This window comes from Neofelis nebulosa, chromosome 18 (assembly GCF_028018385.1).
Source record: "Neofelis nebulosa isolate mNeoNeb1 chromosome 18, mNeoNeb1.pri, whole genome shotgun sequence".
Classification (NCBI taxonomy): Eukaryota; Metazoa; Chordata; class Mammalia; order Carnivora; family Felidae; genus Neofelis; species Neofelis nebulosa.
This window is the reverse complement of record NC_080799.1, coordinates 34,109,174-34,128,646: the sequence shown is the minus strand read 5'-3', so window position 1 is coordinate 34,128,646 and position 19,473 is coordinate 34,109,174.

Here is a 19,473-nt window from a genome sequence, read left to right as displayed (position 1 = left end):
CACATGTTTCCTTCCAGGCCAGGGAATCAAACATAATAAGAAGAGACCACTGTAGGGAGCCTACCAGCTCTGTAACAGGCTGAGCGTATTCCTGTGTCTGAAACACCTCTCACCAGGGGCCAGAGCGGCAAACAAGATTGTGCTCATGTCTGGCTGTTTGAAGGCTAGAAATAAGTTGTGCTTCCAAGTACGTGTGGCCTGGCTCAAGAAGAAGTCATCTTCAAAGCTGTTTGTTTCTCAGGTGTCCAGAATATTTTAATGATGTTTGTTCTTTTTCTGATTGCAAATATAATTAATTAATGCATGCTTAAGGTAGAAATTACCACTATGCATAATGAAAAAAAAGACCATTGCTTTTAGTTCCCACTCTTCCAGGATAACCACTGATGAATTTTGTATCTTTCTATCTTATGTTTTTAAATTGTCTTCCTCCCTCCCCACCCCACTTTGCCCCTGCCTCTCTTCGTTTCTGTCTCTCTCCTAATCTCTCTGAACCGTTTTTTTCCTTCTCTGTCATATGGGGATAAAAATACCTACCTTTCAGGATTATGTAATGGATGCTTAATAAATTACTCTACACCTACTAGTATTCAACTTTGATTGTGTTTATTTTCTTCCTCTTGACATTCCATAATGAATATTTTCCATGTGTCATTAATTACTTTTCAAAAACATGACTTTTAATGGCTGCATAATACAACATCATTTAATGAACCACATAATTAACTATTCTTTTACTGAGCTTTGAAATGTTTTCTAATAGTTTTCTATTAGAAATTTTTCAATTAGAAGTAACACTGACTGTTTAAATCTTCTACTTCCCTGCTTTCCTTAGGATAGACTTCCAGAACAGGAATGGAAAGGACAAAGAGTGTAAATATTTTAAGTCTTTCTATGCCTGTGCCAAATTATTTTTCTATACTGTATACTTCCAACACCATCACCAGCGTTCAGATTTACCCAGAATTTAAGACTTGTGTCAGAAATGAATGTGTGTCAGCATAATAATTGGTGAGAGTGAAGAGTGAAAGATAAAACCCACAGGGTGAAGAGGAAAGATAAAATCCACGATAGAGTTAAAAAATCATCAAGTCTTTGGGGGGCGCACATAGCACATTAAACTCTACAAGGGAAGAGATTCAGAAACACTAATCATTTCCTACACACTGCTCACTTTCTAAGAGACGTTCATCAGAGCAAAAACATAATTTTTCACTGGCAGGTTTCTAATATTAGTCCATATCTCCAAAAACCCTCCTCTCTTCTGGTCCCTATTGCTAAATTCCAATCATCCTGAAGGGGATTGATAATTGTGGCAATTGCACCAAATGATTGCTACCTGCAGAGGCAATCACTTCCATCACCTGCAGAACTGATGAGCAATTCATTATCAAGAATTTAATTGCTATAAACCTGGGAGGAAGAGATTTCTTGTACGATTTTCAGGATTTTGTACATTCAACGTTTCTGGGCACCAAATTGGCTTTCATGAACAGGGATTTGAAATCAGGCTGGGGAAGGATGGTGGTTACACAATGGCAAGTACAGTAGAAATATTGGCATAGCCTGTCTTGAACGCACATTGTTAACTTTTTAAATGGGATGCTGCCTCCATGAGTGGGGTAGAATCTTTTTGGACGATGACAACAATCCTGGCAGGAAGCCCAGAGCTGGTTTCCATAAGCAATGCAAAAAAATGCTGGTTCAGAAGAGCGTGTAAGGGCTATGGTGAGACAGTATGGTTTCAGCATTAGAACCGGATCTCTGGACTCAGATTCCCTGGACTCAAAAGATTGCTCTGCTCCCCTGTCTTTACTGGGTGAACTTGAATGGACTTAGCATATCCTCTACAATTCGCAATGGAAATGATGATAACAGTGCCTGCCTCATATGGTTGCTGCAAAGATGATCTGAGAATATCCATGTAAAGTTTTGGGTCCACATAAAGTAAATTATTATTATTCCTACGATACTGCAAAAGTTTCCTTCATTTTCCTTATATGAATTTGTCCTTGGACCTCAAGTATTCTCACCACCAAGAACTATATTTTTAATCATTTGATCTTCTCCTATGGACTCCTTGTTTTAAGAAACTACAGTAAGGAGAAGGGGAGTACTATTTACTGAAGACCTACTATGTATTATGAACACATGTCATGGCATTTAATCCTTAGGAACTACTTTTGAAGCTATGTGTAATTTTGCATGATTTTTGCATGGTACTACTGTGAATCAGAATTCAAATCCTGGTTCTCCACTTATTATCCATGTGATTAAGGTTGAGGACATCTCCCAGCCTCATTTTCCTCACCTCTAAACAGAGCGATAACCCTTACCTCACCTTCCTATGATGGTTGGCACACAGTTAAGTGCTCAAATAATACTGGACTTTATTTTTATTTACTAACTACTTACTAACAGTACAGATGCTGAGGTTCATTTAGAGAAGTTAAGTACTATTCCCAGGATCACAAAACTAGTTGGTGAGCCGAAATTTGAATCCAGATCTGGTTCCATAGACCCTATCCATTTGACTGGGTCACAGCAACAAATGACACTAGTGTGGTAGTCATTCATTCATTCTCATAATCTCATCTGGCAGACAACACTGTAACTACCAAATAGACTTTCTTACCAGTTCATGACCAGCAGACAAGCATAATGTGATGAGGTTGTGTTGAAAACATTCCTTGTTTTCTCATGTGTGCTTTTCTTGTGGAGTTATTTTTTGAGGCTTAGAAATGATAATTTAAAGTTATATTTGCTTATTAAATAGGAATCATTACTATTTTATCATTTCTACCCAAAGGAAGAACAATACATGAGACTTCAGTTACTCTGTGTAGATTGGATATTGAGAAATGTAAATTTTCTGTTGAGTTTTTAGGATATAAAATACAAAAAGGTTTGGATACCTAGAGATAACAAAATTTAGCACATGGTTCACTTTTTGGCATCAACTATGTATCTTCAGCTAAAGATAAAACTTGGGCTGATGTTCATACAGTGAGAGTAACTGCTAATAAATCAACTAATGACACCCTAGAGAATAGTTGTATACCCTCTGAAAAGCCATTTATAAACTGAAATCAGATCTGTACTTCTTTTGGGGAAATACATCATGGATAGGAGACCCTATTGCTAAACATGGGGAATTCACACCTAGTTGTGATATTTGAAACATTATTTCATAAAAGAAAGCAAAAATATCTAGAATAAACAAAGGAGACCTAAGCTGAAGATCATGAATTATACCATAAAGAGAAATAAATGAATATTGTTTATTGTCTGCCTGTGTTCAGCATTTTCCACACATATGCTTGAATGGAAACCTCCTGATAGAGAATCTTGCTTGCAACCAAGGTGAAGTAAAAGGGACCATATTTATCTTTCTACATAAAACTAAAAATCTGGGTGTAATAAATGAAACATCTGTTTTTACATATTGGACTTCAGGCAGTCAAAACAGTGATCCCTAAAAGAAAGAGACCCAAACAGATCCAACGCACAAATTATCCCAACTAATTAATGGAGAGAGTTTTCAAGCCACGCTGAAGGGAGGGGAACTCAGGCAAAATCCAGTGTTCTCTCTGAGTTGAGATGGAGCTGGAAATTCACAGAGACCAAGGTGATAAGAGTTCACAGGGAAGAGTCCCGGAGAGTAGAGGATAGCAGACAGAGAAATCTGGAGAAGATCCCTCTCAAATCTTAGGCTGAGTACCAATCAGCACGTAAGTGTAAGAAAAGTACCAAATCTAGGGAAAGAACCCCTTGAAAATCACAGAGGGAATAATCCCCAGGGAACAAAGAGCCAGGACAAGTGCCTATCCCTGACAATGAAAATGGAAAACCTCATCATTTGCAGAGCATTGGGTAAAGTACACAAAAGGATATTGCATTGGTAATAGGGGAAAATGAGCCCTAGACCAAAGACTGCTCAGATTCCCCTTAAAAAGTCTGAAAGGCAAGTCTCAAAAGTATCAAAATGTTCTGAAGTGATTTAACTGCATCCTAGAACAAACCTCAGGAATATTTATAGAAACACAAAGTTATCCAACACCTAATTGGGTGAAATCACAATGTCTGGCATCTAAATGGAAATTACCAGGCATTCACAGAGGCAGGAAAATATGATCCATAATAAGAACAATAACAAATTAATCAAAACACTTATTTCCCAGAGATGACACATATGATAGAATCAATTAGATAAGGATATTAAAACAGTTATAACTAGATCCCATATGTGCAAGAATGTAGAAGAAAGATTGAGCATGCTAAGTAGAGACATGGAAGACATATAAAAGACCAAAAGGTAACTTCCAGAGATGAAAATTACACAGCAGGAAATCAACAGAATATTAGACATTGCAAAAGAATTGTAGATTTGAAGATATACCAGTAGAAACTTTCCAAAGTGAAATACAGAGGAAAAAAAAAGAATAAAAACAAATAGAACATTAGTGAACTGTGATCAACTTCATCTGGCCTAATGTATGCATAATTAGAGACCCCAAAGAGTAGGGGACAGGAAAAAATAATTGAAGAAATAATGAGTAAAATTTTTCTAAATGTCATGAAAACTACAATCCCAGTGATCCCTGAACTCACCAAACCCAAAAATGCACGAAGCATGAAGAAAACTACATCAGGACATGTGATAATCAAATTGCTCAAAACAGGTGTTAAAGAGAAAATCATAAAAGTAGCTAGAGAAAAAAGGCATATTGCATACAAAGAAGTAGAGGAAAGCAACAATATTTTCATAAGAAACAATTCAAACAGGAAGACAATAAGCAGTATCTTTAAAGTACTAAAACAAACAAGCAAACAAACAACAAACACCCTGTTGACCCAGAATTCTATACCTGGTGAGAATACCTTGACTTCATATAAAAGTCTGGGGCTACATGAAAAAATTCAGAGCCCTAAAAATGGTAACAGTATATATGTGTGTATGTGTGTGTGTATATATATATATATATATATGTGTGTGTGTGTGTGTATATATATATATGTATATGTATGTACATATATGTGTGTGTATATATACACATACATATACACACTTATAAATTTAAAAATTATATATATACATATAACAGCATATATATGCATACATACACTTAAAATGTGAGAAAAAAATCCTATATGTGTGTGTGTGTGTGTGTATAATATACACTGTTACATATATATAGGATATTTTTCTTACATTTAAATTTCCTTAAAATATAATTGGTTAGTAAATCAAAATTAATAACACTCATAAAAGCCTGTTTTGTGGATATCATTATCCACATTTTAGAGATGAGAAAACAAAGTCTTATAGAACTGGAGAACTCACCCAGGGTCACAGGTATGTGTAACAACAAAGACTTTGACCCTCTCATGGAAGGTATATATTGCTCTACCTGTGAAATGGGTTACTTTTTTTCCCCATTTACCAACAACATATTCAGAACTTTAGAGAGGCTTAAAAAGGTGTTTAGTTAATTGGAATTGATCAGGATAAATTGAGTACTTTCTGACAGAAGTCTGAAGCCAATGGATTTCAATTCTATCTCGGCCCAATTCCCTCTCTGCCTCTGTTTCTGTATGAATAGCACATTTCTAGTGGTTCATTTTATGCCTCCTGATATTGTTCATCCCTTTCCCTCCTAGAGCTGAATTTCTCTAACTGCATTCCATGAGAGATTAATGCATCTATTAAGTGTGTTCTGTGGTAGAACACAGTGGGAACAGTAAATTAAGTGGGCTTATTTCCTATAGGACACCAGAGAATCTGAACTATGTTAGCATGTCTTATCGATCTCTAAGAGGAAAGAAAATATACGGTATTGCCCATCCATACTAATTTCACCTCAGGAAAGTTATTTGTGTAACTCTTTCTAACAGAGCATAACTTAAAATACTCTCTACTGGCAATCAAGATTTCAGGCATGATGTATAGAATTGGTGAATCACTATATTGTACACCTGAAACGAATATAACACTGTATGTTAACTATCCTGGAATTAAAATTTAGAAACTTCATGAAAAATAAAATAAAATAAAATAAATGCACATGAACTGTATTTGAATTAAAAAAACGAAAAAAATTTTAAAAAGATTTCAGGCGGTCAGAGGAGGATATGACTATTATGATTTATGCACCCTTAGCACTTCTGGTGGACTTTGGAAAACACACGTAGGCATCTGAATCAGGTCACTGGCCACAACACAGTGTCCACATCTACTGGTAACTTCTCCAGTGTTAATAATATTATATGTTAAAACGTGAGGTGTGCCCAAAAGAAGAAATTGGTATCCCCTCAAGAGACTCCCGGAAACAAAAACATTTCTAAATTGGGTGTAAAGGTTATATTTGCTAACTTGCCTCTTTTGTCCTTTCTGCTAACATCCTTATTGATTATTATGGGATGCAAGTTGTTATGGTGATAAGAGGAGGGCTTGGATGCATGGAGACTGGGGAAGACAGTGCACAGAGCCTAGCCCAATGTTTCTCAACTGTTTAATGTGCATATTTCTCAAATGTTAATGTGCATATGAATCCCTGAGAATCTTGCTAAAATTCAGACTTACATTTACTAGCTCTGGGGGACAGTCTAAGATTGTGCATTTTTAAAAGGCCCCAAGGAGATGTTGATGCTGCTGGTCAGTGGACCATATTTTGACAGTGTCTACCCTGGACACATGTGGGGGATCGTGTACCCTTTCGTGCTAGGCTTTCTAATGGACCACATGTGGTCGGGTTTCATGGGATGCTGCAGGCAAGATGGTTCTTTATTTGTACAACTCAACCCCAAGAAGCAAGAAGATCCTACCAACCAATACCCTGTGCCCCCAACTAGTAAAGACCCTCCCCTCCCCAAAAAAAGTCCAAACTCTTTACTTTGGGTTTCCAGGCAATCAATCTATAAATTGCCTCTGGCTACCTTGTATTCTTTTCCACCATAGTGGTCCCTTGTAGAATGCACTCTTGAGACCTGAATTACTTGCTTTTCTGGGGAAACATCCTATGTTCTCCACCCCCTTTGTCTTCACAAAAGCTTTTCTTTCTCCCTGTATGTTGTCCACCTGGCACTGCGATGTCCATCTCAGATTTACTCAGTCGACAAAACCCAGTTAGTTCAGGCTCTAGGAAGCCTTCCAAGCACCCCAACCACAATCAACTGTGCTCTCGTCCACAGCATTCATGAGTATGTATATTAACAAGCTCAGCCTGAAGTACGCTTTGTGTTAGAGAAATGTACATCACATCATCTTCCCCTGTTACGTGTTGAGCTTTTGATGGTAAGTAGCCTTGTCTTATCTAATTTTAAACTCTCCTCCCTATAGTATTTCATATAGAAATGTACCATAATAAACACTTGTTTAATTAGTTAATTGGGAACAAAATGTATTAGGAAGTCTCTGGAGAAGAATTTGCCATCTTATTTTGGAAACAAGACATAAGAAACCTTTTGAGAAAAAATACCAGACTAAAAATAGAAACAGCTATCATATACTGAGAGATTAGTAAATGCCAGGCACTGTGCTAAGCCGTGTTTCACAAATTGCCATTTGCTTCTCACAAAAACTCTATGAGAATAGAAATTACCTCTGTTTATGGAAAAGCAAAATGACTTAGGAAGACAAATGACTTGTCCAAGGTTGCAGTTCTGACATGTGGATGCACCTTGTAACTGCCTGGGGAATTCTAAGAAACACTGATGCCCAGATCCTGACCCCCAAAGGTTGTAATTTCACTGTTCTGGGGTGAGGCTTGGGTATCAGAGATTTGAAGCTATACAGGTAATTCTAACATGCAGCATAGGCTGAGAGCATTGGTTGAAGACATACAATATGGTGTACAATTGGGTCTGTGTGACTCCACGATCTGGGCTTCACCCTTGGGTTTAGCAAAAGCAGGAGCATTTTGTTTTTTTATAAGGTAGGAGCATTTTAAATTTTTAATTTTTTTTAATTTGTTTTTATTTTTTAAGTTTGTTTATTTTTGACAGAGACAGAGTGTGAGCATGAGCGGGGGAGGGGCAGAGAGAGAGGGAGACAGAATCTGAAGTAGGCTCCAGGCTCTGAGATATCAGCACAGAGCCCGAAACGGGGCTTGAACTCATGAACCGTGAGATCATGACCTAGGCTGAGGTGGGACACTTAACCGACTGAGCCACCCAGGTGCCTCAAGGTAGGAGCATTTTAGAGAGAGGTGGCTTAGAGTAGACTGGCAAAGTTGGAGATGGGAGAAGGATCTAATTTGACCACATGTAGATCTGGGGTAGGAGTGTAATTGTTATAGGAAAAAATGTAGTTTCTTGGGGGCACTACATTTTTGAGAGCACTTTTGGCTTCTGAATTGAATATAGTCTGCAGGTCCTAAATATCTGACCAAGGATGTCTAGGTAATCTCTTTTGTTGCAAGCATACATCAAAATAGCCCATAAGAAGTAACCACTGTCATACAGTAAATGAAGGACAATGCCTCTGACTACTGAAAAACCTATTTTTTTTTTCATTTTCCAGCAGTTGCCTGTGACCTATTTTATCTTCTAATTACATGGCATGCTGATCAAAAGCCCTCCAAAATTCTGCATGGAGACATTCTCTCCTACAGAAGAGGTGTCTTGCCCAGGCTAATCCTCAACTCAGATAAACAGCAGAGCTAATGGAGGGTCAGGGAAGGGTGGACAGAGCTTGAGCCTCTGCAAGCCATGCAAGGCAAGGAATAAATGTGCTCTGTGTTTGCACAGAGGCAGGAATCCTCTCCTTCTTGACAAATGCTAGGGGGGGCAGAATGAAGGTTCAGTAACCACTCTCTATTTAGAAGCAGAAGGGAACAAATTTGGGAAAATTGCTCATAAGATTGATGCCATATTACTGGAGAAATCCCCTGCAAGGGAGGGGAGGAAGTTGGGAATACAGGTCCCAGGTAATGGGGGCAGAGGAAGTGTCTTCCCCAAGATGGATTAAAGAGGTATGTCTGGGATGGGTAGGAGGATTATAGGGAAGGAGCCAAAGTTGTAACTGGTTGAGTGTATCCATTTTTTCACTAAGTGAATAAATATAAGCTAGGAACATGCTCTGTGTGAGGGGCCAAATATGGTAAATTAAACCAACCTGGTCACTGTCCTTGTAGAGGGAGGTAGTGAAAGAGAAATAAGGGGCACCTGGGTGGCTCAGTTCGTTAAGAATCTGACTCTTGATTTTGACTCCCTTAGTTCATGAGTTCAAGCCCCACATCAGGCTCTGTGCTGACAGCACAGAGCTGGCTTGGGATTCTCTCTCTGTCTCTCTCTCTTTGCTCCTCCCCCACTCATGTGCTCTGTCTCTCAAAATAAATAAATAAGCTTAAAAAAATAAAAAAAAATACTGTTGCTGTAGTGTGCTGAATGGCATCCCCAAACAATCATGTCTTCCCCGAGCCTCAGAATGTTTGGAAAGAGGGTCTTTTCACATAAAATTATTTAAGATGAGGTCATGATGAATTAGGGTGGGCCCTGAATCCAACACCTGATATCTTTACAAGAAAAGATGAAGAGATACAGAGACACACACAGAACCCTGAGCTGAGTTTGGAGTGCTACGTCTACATGTCAAGAAACACCCAGGATGGCTGATAACCACCGGAAGGTCCCTCAGAGGCTCCAGAAGGAATAAACCCTCTTGACACTTTGATTTCAGACTTCTGGCCTCCTGTACCATGAGAGTATAAATTTCTGCTATTTTGAACCACCTAGTCTGTGGTGATTTGTTGCAATGGTCCAGGAAACTAATAAGAGTAGGGTGGTGAGTATGCACATTGTACTCAGATTTCCAAGAAAATGTATCATTTATATTTCCTGAATTAACCCGATAACCTTCACAAATCCTCATCCTGAGGAGTAGTGGGGGTAAAACACAAATCTAATTTAGGCAAGGTTACTCAGTCTGATGCAATACTTCAAATCATCTCTTAAGGTAAGCCAGCCTCTCCTGATTTCCTTCTCCCTCTCTTTATGCTTTCTCTCCTTTGGGTATTGAATGGGGAGCAGGGAGCAGGGAAGGGAGGGGCCTCGAATCTATCCACTCAAGCCCATCCACTGAATCCATGCTCCTCTGGTCTCCATGGCGATGTCCCTTGCTGCCTGGTTTCTGGGCACCCTGCTTGGTAGTGGGCAGTGTGGAAGCCAGTGACTGCTAACCATGAGGCCTCTGTCCTCCCAGCCCAGACAAGGCCTGTGATAGGCCCATCCATGTTTCTTCTCAAGCTGCATATTCCACTCTCTTTCAACCCCAGGGCCAGGTGGCCCACTCTGCAGCACCCTACCACTGATCATTTGCTTTTGGAGCAGGAACCCCTAAGGCAAGCTCCCTTAGTCATTCTCAGATTTAACATCTGGATCCCTCAGGAATTCAGAAGAAATTCTGGCTTTTTCCAGCCCCCACAAGAGTGAAGAGAGGCTTAGGATGTTGTCTCAGACTCTTACCCTAACCACAGCATGCCTCTGATGACGTTCTGAAGTAGCCACCCATGTTGATGTAGGGGACATCTCATAAATCCCTCTCTTCTCCGACCCCTCATAGGAAACAAGAAAAGAAAAACCCTCTTCAATTTTCACCTATCCTGATGGTTTCCCCTCCCTCCACTTTAGCCCAGAGAGGTCTCACCATCTGCTCCATTGCGTTGCTAATCTGTTCCTTCCTGCCTCACCCAAAACAGCAGGAATGGGCCTCCACCTACTTCTTCCTCCTCAAAATGGTGTTTTGTGTTCCACACACTTCTCTTTCCCAAGGTGGGACGTATCTTCTGTAATACTCCAAAGCTCTCTCTGAAGGACACGATTTACCACAAAAAAGGTTGAAAAGAAATGTCTCTGTAAACTTTTCAAATTAATACTGTATTACCCGAACCAAGATGTGAGTAGAACATTTCATGAGTATTAAGAACAAAAGAAATGGAGTGTCAGTGGCAGAAAATAATCAAAGATATCTTAAAAGAATGAACCCAGTTATGACCTAGTAAACCCTTAATAATTTTTTAAAATTTATTGTGGTTGGAGCATTAGTTGAAGCATGGTCATGGGTACCTCCATCATTAACTGGTAATGGCTGAGAGTCAGATGATAGAGAAGCACATTCACAACCCAACTGGCAAAGGGCATACTGTTGGATTGGTGTGGACTTCAAGCAGTGTTTCTAAACATGAAAGTCCCTGGCCAAATTCACATCACGCCTTCAACCTTTTCACTAAGTGCCAATTCCTCATAAGCTGTGCCTCAAGAACCCTAGCTGTCTTTGTTTCTCTGAGGTATGACGCCCACCCACTCATCCATCCACTGTTACGGCTTCAGAAATAGTAGTATCTCATTTATATCGGTCACGGACATGCTATCCAGACTGAGGAAGACCCCAAACTTCAGGGCCATGGGAGCCATGGTGATGGCCATCTCTACAAGCACCAGAAGCACCCGGGAGGCCAGAGTAGTGTTAGTGGCAGACATCAACACAGGGTCAACTTTGACAAATACCAGCCAGGTTACTTTGGCAAGATTAGTGTGAGGCCTTTGTACTTAAAAGAACCCCAGAATTTCTGCCCACCTCAGAACCACTGAGGTTATGTCTACCTCAACAAGTTATGGAACTTGATCAGTGAGCAGACATGGATACATGCTATCACATGTGGATAAACACAACTGGAGATGCCCCCATCATTGATGCGGTACAATGGGGCCACCCAAACGTCCTAGGGAAGAGAAAATTCTTAAAGCCTGCTGTTATGATGACAGTCAAATTCTTCAGCAGAAGAGCCAAGGAAAGATTAGGGGCACAGGGAAGGGGCTTGTGTCTTGGTTTGGAGTCACACAGAGTTCTTTAAATGCTAAAAAATCCAAACACAAAAAACACTTTAAAAAAATATGAAAAGTGCCAAAAGTTGGATGTCATTCAATGTCCTCTCTGTCACCTCCATCTGGGAAGGACATCTCTGAATATGTACCGCCCTCCAGTTCTCACCTCCACCTCTATGACCTCCACTTAAGAGAAAAGGGAATTTTGCTGGCCACTGATCTCTTATCAGTCAAGAGCGTTTTTCAGGTTGGGTGTGACCATTCTGCACTAACTGTTTTATCTAATAGTTAGGGGCTGGAAATCTTGGACATCTCCTTGGCTTTCCCCTACCTGGATTTATGGCACCTGTGCTTCCCTTCCCCCAACTTCTTCCCCACCTGCCAAGTTGATCAAATCCTCTATCTTCTTCAAAATCACTGATGTCGCCTCTTCCACGAAGTTTTCTCTGATCCTCCCAAAGAAAAGTAGTCATTCCATTCTCTCCAGTGCCCATACCTTGTATGCGTTACCATCAGTGCATCTAATATCTTGTATCACATGCATTTATTTTACATGATTGTCTCCATTTACTTTCTCAAGGGAGCAAATTATGTCCTTGTCAACTCTGTTGGTTTAGGACAGTGGTTTTCCACCCTAAGCTCACAATGAAACCCCCTGGGGAACTTTAAACACTAAAGATGTCTGGGAGAATCCCCAGAGTTTCCGGTTTAATTAGCCTGGGATTTGCCACTGAATTGTGTGTGTGTGTGTGTGTGTGTGTGTGTGTGTGTGTGTGTGTGTGTGTGTTTTATTAGATTGTTTCTGAATGCCAGGGATAATTCAAATGCACAACCAAGGTTGAGAACAACCATCTTTGTGCCCAGTACAGGGCTCAGTGTATTATACTGTTTGCCATTTAACTGTTTTGTGCTCCTTATGTTTAATGCTTTTAACCTTTAGCAGATTTCTCTCTACAACTGTTATTGGGATGAATCACCAAAATATCACTTCTCCCTGAAAAACGAAACAAACCTTTGAAATGGAAGGCTCCATCCATCAGTGCTCTCCTCCTAGGGCAGCTCATAAAAAAACATTGAAGAAATAACTCCCTCTGAAGGAGGGAGGCTAGCTGTTGACTTTATTATTTTTGCATGAAGCCCACACAAACCCCAGGAAATGCTCTGTGGCCCTGAAGCAGAGGCCTGAAACAGCCAGAAACCCGACAGGAACTTCCCTAATATTTGAACCCCCCTGACTCTCTTCTTACCCAGCCTTGGAATCTGACAACTGCTCAAACTGCTTTCCAATAATTGCCTATGAAATGAGGGGGCGCTGTTAGCTAGAGGCCTGTATCAGTATCGATGTGAGGTTTCTCCATTTTTTTTTTTTCGTTTTGACAAAAAGGACATTTCCCATTGTGATGCTCAGATGCAAAACCAGAAAGAGAATTTGGAGCATCAGGTATGATCTGGGAGCCTCCTGAGAGACCTTTGGCATATTTCTGAAGCTACATAGAAGGAAAAGAACTTTGAACAGTTTTTATCCTAATGATACGTTCAGAGCTTTCCCCACCAGCCCCTCCCTCAGCAGTTTGATCATCTGAAGATAAATTGGAGATGCTCTACTATTAATGATGTTGACCCCATTTGCTTCCTGGACCATTAATGAGGAGCCCCACTCCCCTCCCTTGTACCTAGCTTGACCTGGAGGCCAGCCATCTTTCTATGTGGTGCTGATTTATACGTATTCTAATATGCAGGCAAGGGTCAGACGTTAATGAAAGCAGACACATTTTTATTCTTCCCTTTATTATTTTGAAAGCCGTTTTAACTGGGGCTAGGCTGACCTTATGAAAGCTGCAGTAAGAGCCTGCCCATGAGGGGCAAAGCCATCCCTTGCCTGAAAAATATCTTCCCTGAGGCTGATAACCCATCATTCAAAATGCATTCCTTGAGATTTGGGGCAGCCAGCATAGTGCCAGACAACCGTCCCATCCCCATTGGTAATGACACCAAACTTCCAGAGCCACGGGAAAGTCTAAGAAGCAGGGTATGTTTGATGCAATTCATCGCTGGGCGTATTAGAGGTGAGACAGAGGAGACCAGAGCTGGCATGAGCCCAAAAAGGTGAGCATGAGGCATTCCTACTGAGAACGGAAGGGGCAGACTTGCCATTTTAAAGAAGAAAGACTTAAAGAAGCAGTACAGAATATTCATAATAATTACAGCTAGCAGTGGGGGCCCGCATTTTCTATGGGTCTGGGACTGTTCTAAGAGTTTGACAGGCATCGTCCAATTTGATCCTCCTAAAATGCTAAGAGGAAAGTACTGCTATTGTTGTCACTCTTCTCTTCCAGATGGGGAAACTGAGGCTCAGGAAAGTGAGGAGTGTGCCTCACATCACACTGCTAAGAAACGGTGACATTAAAATACGGCTCCCCAAATGGTGTTGTTGACCATGATGCTATACTGCCGCATTAACAAAGAACTAGATGTGCAGGAGGGTTGGAATCTTAGCATCCAGCAGAGAGTTTGAAGTCCTGGTGCTGAGAGAGACAAGACAGAGTGCACCAAATATAAGCCCCACACAGTTGGCTCAGGATGCCCTGGTTTCTTGGGCTAGATGCCACCACCAACTCTGACAACAATTTGATATCCATTTCAGGTATCATTAGTAAGGCCACGGGAAGCCTGGAGAAGATCCCTGGGTGTTGGCAAATCGAAGTCAGGCTAGTCAACCAGAGGCCAAAGTACGCCACGGTTTTAAGACACTTTTGGTCTCTCAAGCATAGCTCCATTGGCCTAACCATGATGACAATCAGGCCAAGATCGATTAGTCAGGTGTAAAGTTTCTTGGTCACAGCACTATTGATGATTTGGGATAGGTAATTCCTCATTGGTAGAATTTCCTGGGCATTACGGGATATTTAGCAGCAACCCTGACCTCGACTCACTAGATGCCCACAGCACCCTCTGCCCCAGCTGGGACATCCAAAAATGTCTCCAGACCCTGCTAAATGTCTCCTGAGGGAGACAATCACCCCCAAATGAGAAGTACGGTATAGTTACCTAGCCTCCATGTACATCAGAATCACCCTACGGGCTTGAGATTTCTGGGTACCATCTCTTAAGTTTCTGCCCCAGTGGTTCTAGAAATGGTCTAAGAATTTGCATTTCTAATTGGCTCAAGGTGCTGGCCCAAGAACTACCCTTAGAGAACCACTGAATTAGTCCATTCTGCTATGTATCCAGAGCCACATGCATCACTAATCCTGGAAAGGTACAATGGAGGGATGGTTAGATGACTCTGAAAGACCCTTCCTCACCTGCTAGAAAAACAAAGGTTATGGCTTAAACACTGCCTCTCTGTAGAAGAGTCACATGGTGGAAAGAAGCCTGGCCTGGATATAAGTCTATAAAAAAAAATTAGTTGAATCATTTAAGCTCTCAAAGCCTCCAGTTTCCTTACCCTGTAAGATGCAGCTCAGAACAAATGACAAGTATCTACCCTGGGTTGTTGGTGATGCCTCAAACTAAGTGTTCCCCCAACTTTTATCATCCTCAAAGCACATCATAACTTCTTACCTATCTACCTACCAGTTGAAATCAACATTTCCCTTTAAACCAGCTCACTGAAAAGGGGAGGGGAAAAAAAAAAAAAACCTCAATCATCTACTTTATTATATGAAATGGTATTTGTGAAATCACATTCTCCTAATATGCATTAAGATAACTATTAAAAATCTCCATGTACCACTTAAAATCATCTTATATGCCTCCTCTGGTTCATGCTATCATCCTCTGGGAACACGGAAACATTTGTGAGGGAGGTTGGTAGGTTGCAAAGTGTATAGATTCAAGGTGATCTTATCAATTTTGTCTAGGCCGGGCAGTTGGAACCATCTAGAAAGTGAACAAATGGCGACACCGGAGTGGCCTTCCCTGGAGTGAGCGAATGCAGCATGTGTGTATTCTCCTTCCATTCTTGAAGTCTGGCTGGATATCAGGAACGGCCACTTGAAACTGTTAGCCCATCACCCTGGGTCTCAAGTGCTTTTCCTAATATGCTATAATAGCATTTCAAAAGGGAGATGATGAATTAAAAGGGCAGAGTAAATTGGAGCCAGTCGGAGTGTTCTTGACACTAATGAGATCCACCTGAGTTTCAGTTATTTCTCTTGTAATTATCAGAAACCTGTCTTATTCCAGAAGAGGCCCATCAGTGGATTCAGCGCAGCCCTTCCTGGAGAAGACATGACTTTAGAGCTTTGCCAATGTCTGCCTGGGGCAGACGACACCTTCACTGCCTGCCTGTGATCACATGGCTTAGTGTTGGTCTTGGTGTCTTCTTGGAATAGGTTCAGGTCCTTAGGCAACTGCTTCTTACATTAAATCAGCAGCTCTCCCTTCCGTGTGCATTAGACTCACCTTGGAAGCTTTTTGAAAAATGATGGCACGTGCCCCACCCCAGACCAAATGAGTTAGAATTCCTGGAGGTGGGATCTATGCATCAGGATTTTCAAAGCAAAAGTAGTTGAGATAAATTCTGCAGGAAAAAAAAAGAAAATCCATACGTGCATCCCTGGTTAAGAACACAATCTTAAGTGAAGGAGAAAAAAATGCGCAAATACTTTGAGCCTCCCTGTAGCCAAAGGACCTCTGCCTTAGAGATAAGTGTGCACCAATTTTAGTTCTAAAAACTCCATGGCCTTTTACTCATGTCCCCCTGAGACACTGACTTTTTCTCCTTTCCAAATGGCAACTCAATCTGGTTTTCACCTCAAGACTCCAAGCAGGGAATAAATCCACACTGTTGAGTGACCAACTCTATGACCTGCACATTTATAAAGTTTTTACTTGAACAGGCACTCTTCTCCATGTTTTACTTACTCAATCTTCTCATTGAGTATATACTATTATAATATTTATTGTAAAAGATAACCATTAGGTTGTCTATATAGTACAACTACAATTTCTAAACTCACCCACTCACATTTTTCTGAGATCACAACCCCCTCCCTCTTACCCGTGAAGTTACAAGGGGAGCCACCATTTTGCTACAACTTTACTCCCAGCCTTTAGGTACAGATGACTGGTCTAAGGTTAGATATAAAACTTAGCCTTGCCAAGTAATCCCTTCCCTGAAAGCATAGAATTTAGAATGGGTTGAAATGCAGAGGGAGAGGGAGAGGGAGAGGGAGAGGGAGAGGGAGAGGGAGAGGGAGAGGGGGAGGGGGGCAGGAGAGAGAGAGAGAAGAAAGGGCTTCTGCATGAATAATCTAGTCACATGTAAACTAGAGGCACCAGCAGTCTGTGTGTGTGTGTGTGTGTGTGTGTGTGTGTGTGTGTGTGTGTGTGTAAAACTAAAGGAAACTGTTATCCAGTGAACAAGAAGACGGTAGCAAACATTTAGGGAATCTCATATAATGGAAGGAAAGTCGACTGGCATTTAAGACCTGATTATTCCCATTTTCTACTGAGACATAGGCCTGCTCTTATGCTCTGTAATATATCGGTATCCTTAAAATTACTTCTTCTTGCTTCTGCTAGTCTGAGTGGGTTTCTGTTACCTGCAACCAAAATAACTTAAATTAATATGACTATGCATAGGATATAGAAGAAGGATGCAAAGAAGTACAGGACTCTGCCAGACGCCTCTATAGGAATTTACAGTCCAGGAAGCACAAGAGAAAAATGAAATATTTAGAGTCAGATCCTCCCTCACCTGTGTTATCTTGGGTAGTTATTTTGTCTTTGCAAACCACAGGTTTTTCACCTCTACAAAGGATACCAAGATTTCATGTGGACATTGTTAAAATTAAATACTAATATACTTCCTGGCCCCTCAACTAACCAGAATTCCTTTCCCTGTCTTAAAACTAAAAGGGATCTTAAGAGAACAAAGAGCAGAAACTTCTGAGGGCTTGCCACCCAAGATCTAAGTGTGACCTAGGTTTCATGCGATCACAGTCTACTTACTTCTCCCCTTCCTCAAAACTGAGGCAGTAGAGGAGGCAAGCCAAGGGGGCCATTCCCACACTCCTGGCCCCAAACATCACAGAGGGTATTGGAGCACCCAATGAAAATATTTTATCCTACAAGTTTGCAGTGAAGCAGGTGGAAAGAAGAGGTCACAGAGCTCAGAGGGCAAAAAGAGAGAGAAGCTCATTGGGGCATGTATTTGGAAAGTACCTGATTCTAAAAAAAAACACTGGAAAAAAAACTGGGTCATTGAACTGAAATTCATCAGGATCCTCATTAAAAGTGTGGATTTTCTTCATATGAATCCCATATAATAGAAGAATGTGAGAATGGTATTCAGTTATTTTGGGGTCAGAGGAAAAGTTTGGGCTTTGGAGCCAGACAGACATGGATCCAATTTTTGGGTTTGTTTTTTGTTTTGTTTTGTTTTGTTTTTTTTACTTAGACTAGTGGCCTGCAGTAAGCCTCATCCCCTGTTTTAACCTCAGTTTACCACACCCCCGTTCAATGGAACTAAATTGCCTGCTTCACTGTTGGCTAAAGGAATTCAGTAAGATTCTCATAAAGTGTCGCCATAGTGCCCAGCACATGGACATGCTCAATAAAAATGGTCACACCTCCTCTCCATACCCCATAAAGCTTTAGTGTGGCCCTAAAGCACATATATTTTAGGGTCATACATAATCGAGTTCAAGTTCCACTTTTGATAATGATGACCATGTGAAATTACTTAACCTTTCAGACCTTCAGTTTCCTTCTATATTCAAGAGGAATAACAGTATCTATATAGAGTAGACCCTAATTTTGCCCACCCAGATCTATCGCCCTTTCTTTCTTCCTCACAGACAGACGGTTTTCTTCAGGTACCATGATTTCTCCATGCTTCTGAAGGGCTGATTTCAGCCTCACTCCAAAGTTGCCCTGGTTGTTCTGGAGAAAATCCTATTCTCCTGATGGACTCAGAATGGGCATGTGACAAAATGTGAGACCAGAGCAAATCGCTGGAGACTTCTGGGAAAAATCTCCCCTTTCTGAGGACAGTCTCCCCCTCTTCCATTCCTGGCTGTTTTCTGGTCTAGACATGAAGACTGTAACTTCAACCATCTTGTGACCAGCCTATGGGTGAAGCCAACACTGAGGCAAGCACAGAAGAAAGCTCGAAAGAGCCTGGATCCTTGTATCATTGTTCACCCTTTGAATCAACCCATGTTGAAGCCTGCCATACTTCTGAGTTTCCTGTTACAGGCAGCACTTAGTGACCTACAATTTAAGCCAGCTGGAAGTGCAATTTGTTGCTTGCCTCCAAAAGTATCCTAAACTATGAGAGTTAATTAAGATATTCCACGTAAATCATGTGTCACAGTCAACCCTGACATCCCAGTATAGGCAGAACAAAAGATCAGCCCTTACTGATGCCAACGTGATCATTATCATCATTACTAGCTAACAATAATAGAAACAATGGCAGCAACTAGGAAAATAATAGCTAACACTTCCTATGTGCCAGACATGTTTTTAAGGGATTAACGTACTTAAATTATTTAATCCTCATGACAACATCATGAGATAGATGTCATAATGATCCCAATTTTATGGATGGAGAAAATGAGTTTCAGAGAGATTAAGTGATTTCCCTGAGGTCACACAGATGGTAGGTGACAGAGGCAATATTTTAACCCAGGCAGCCAC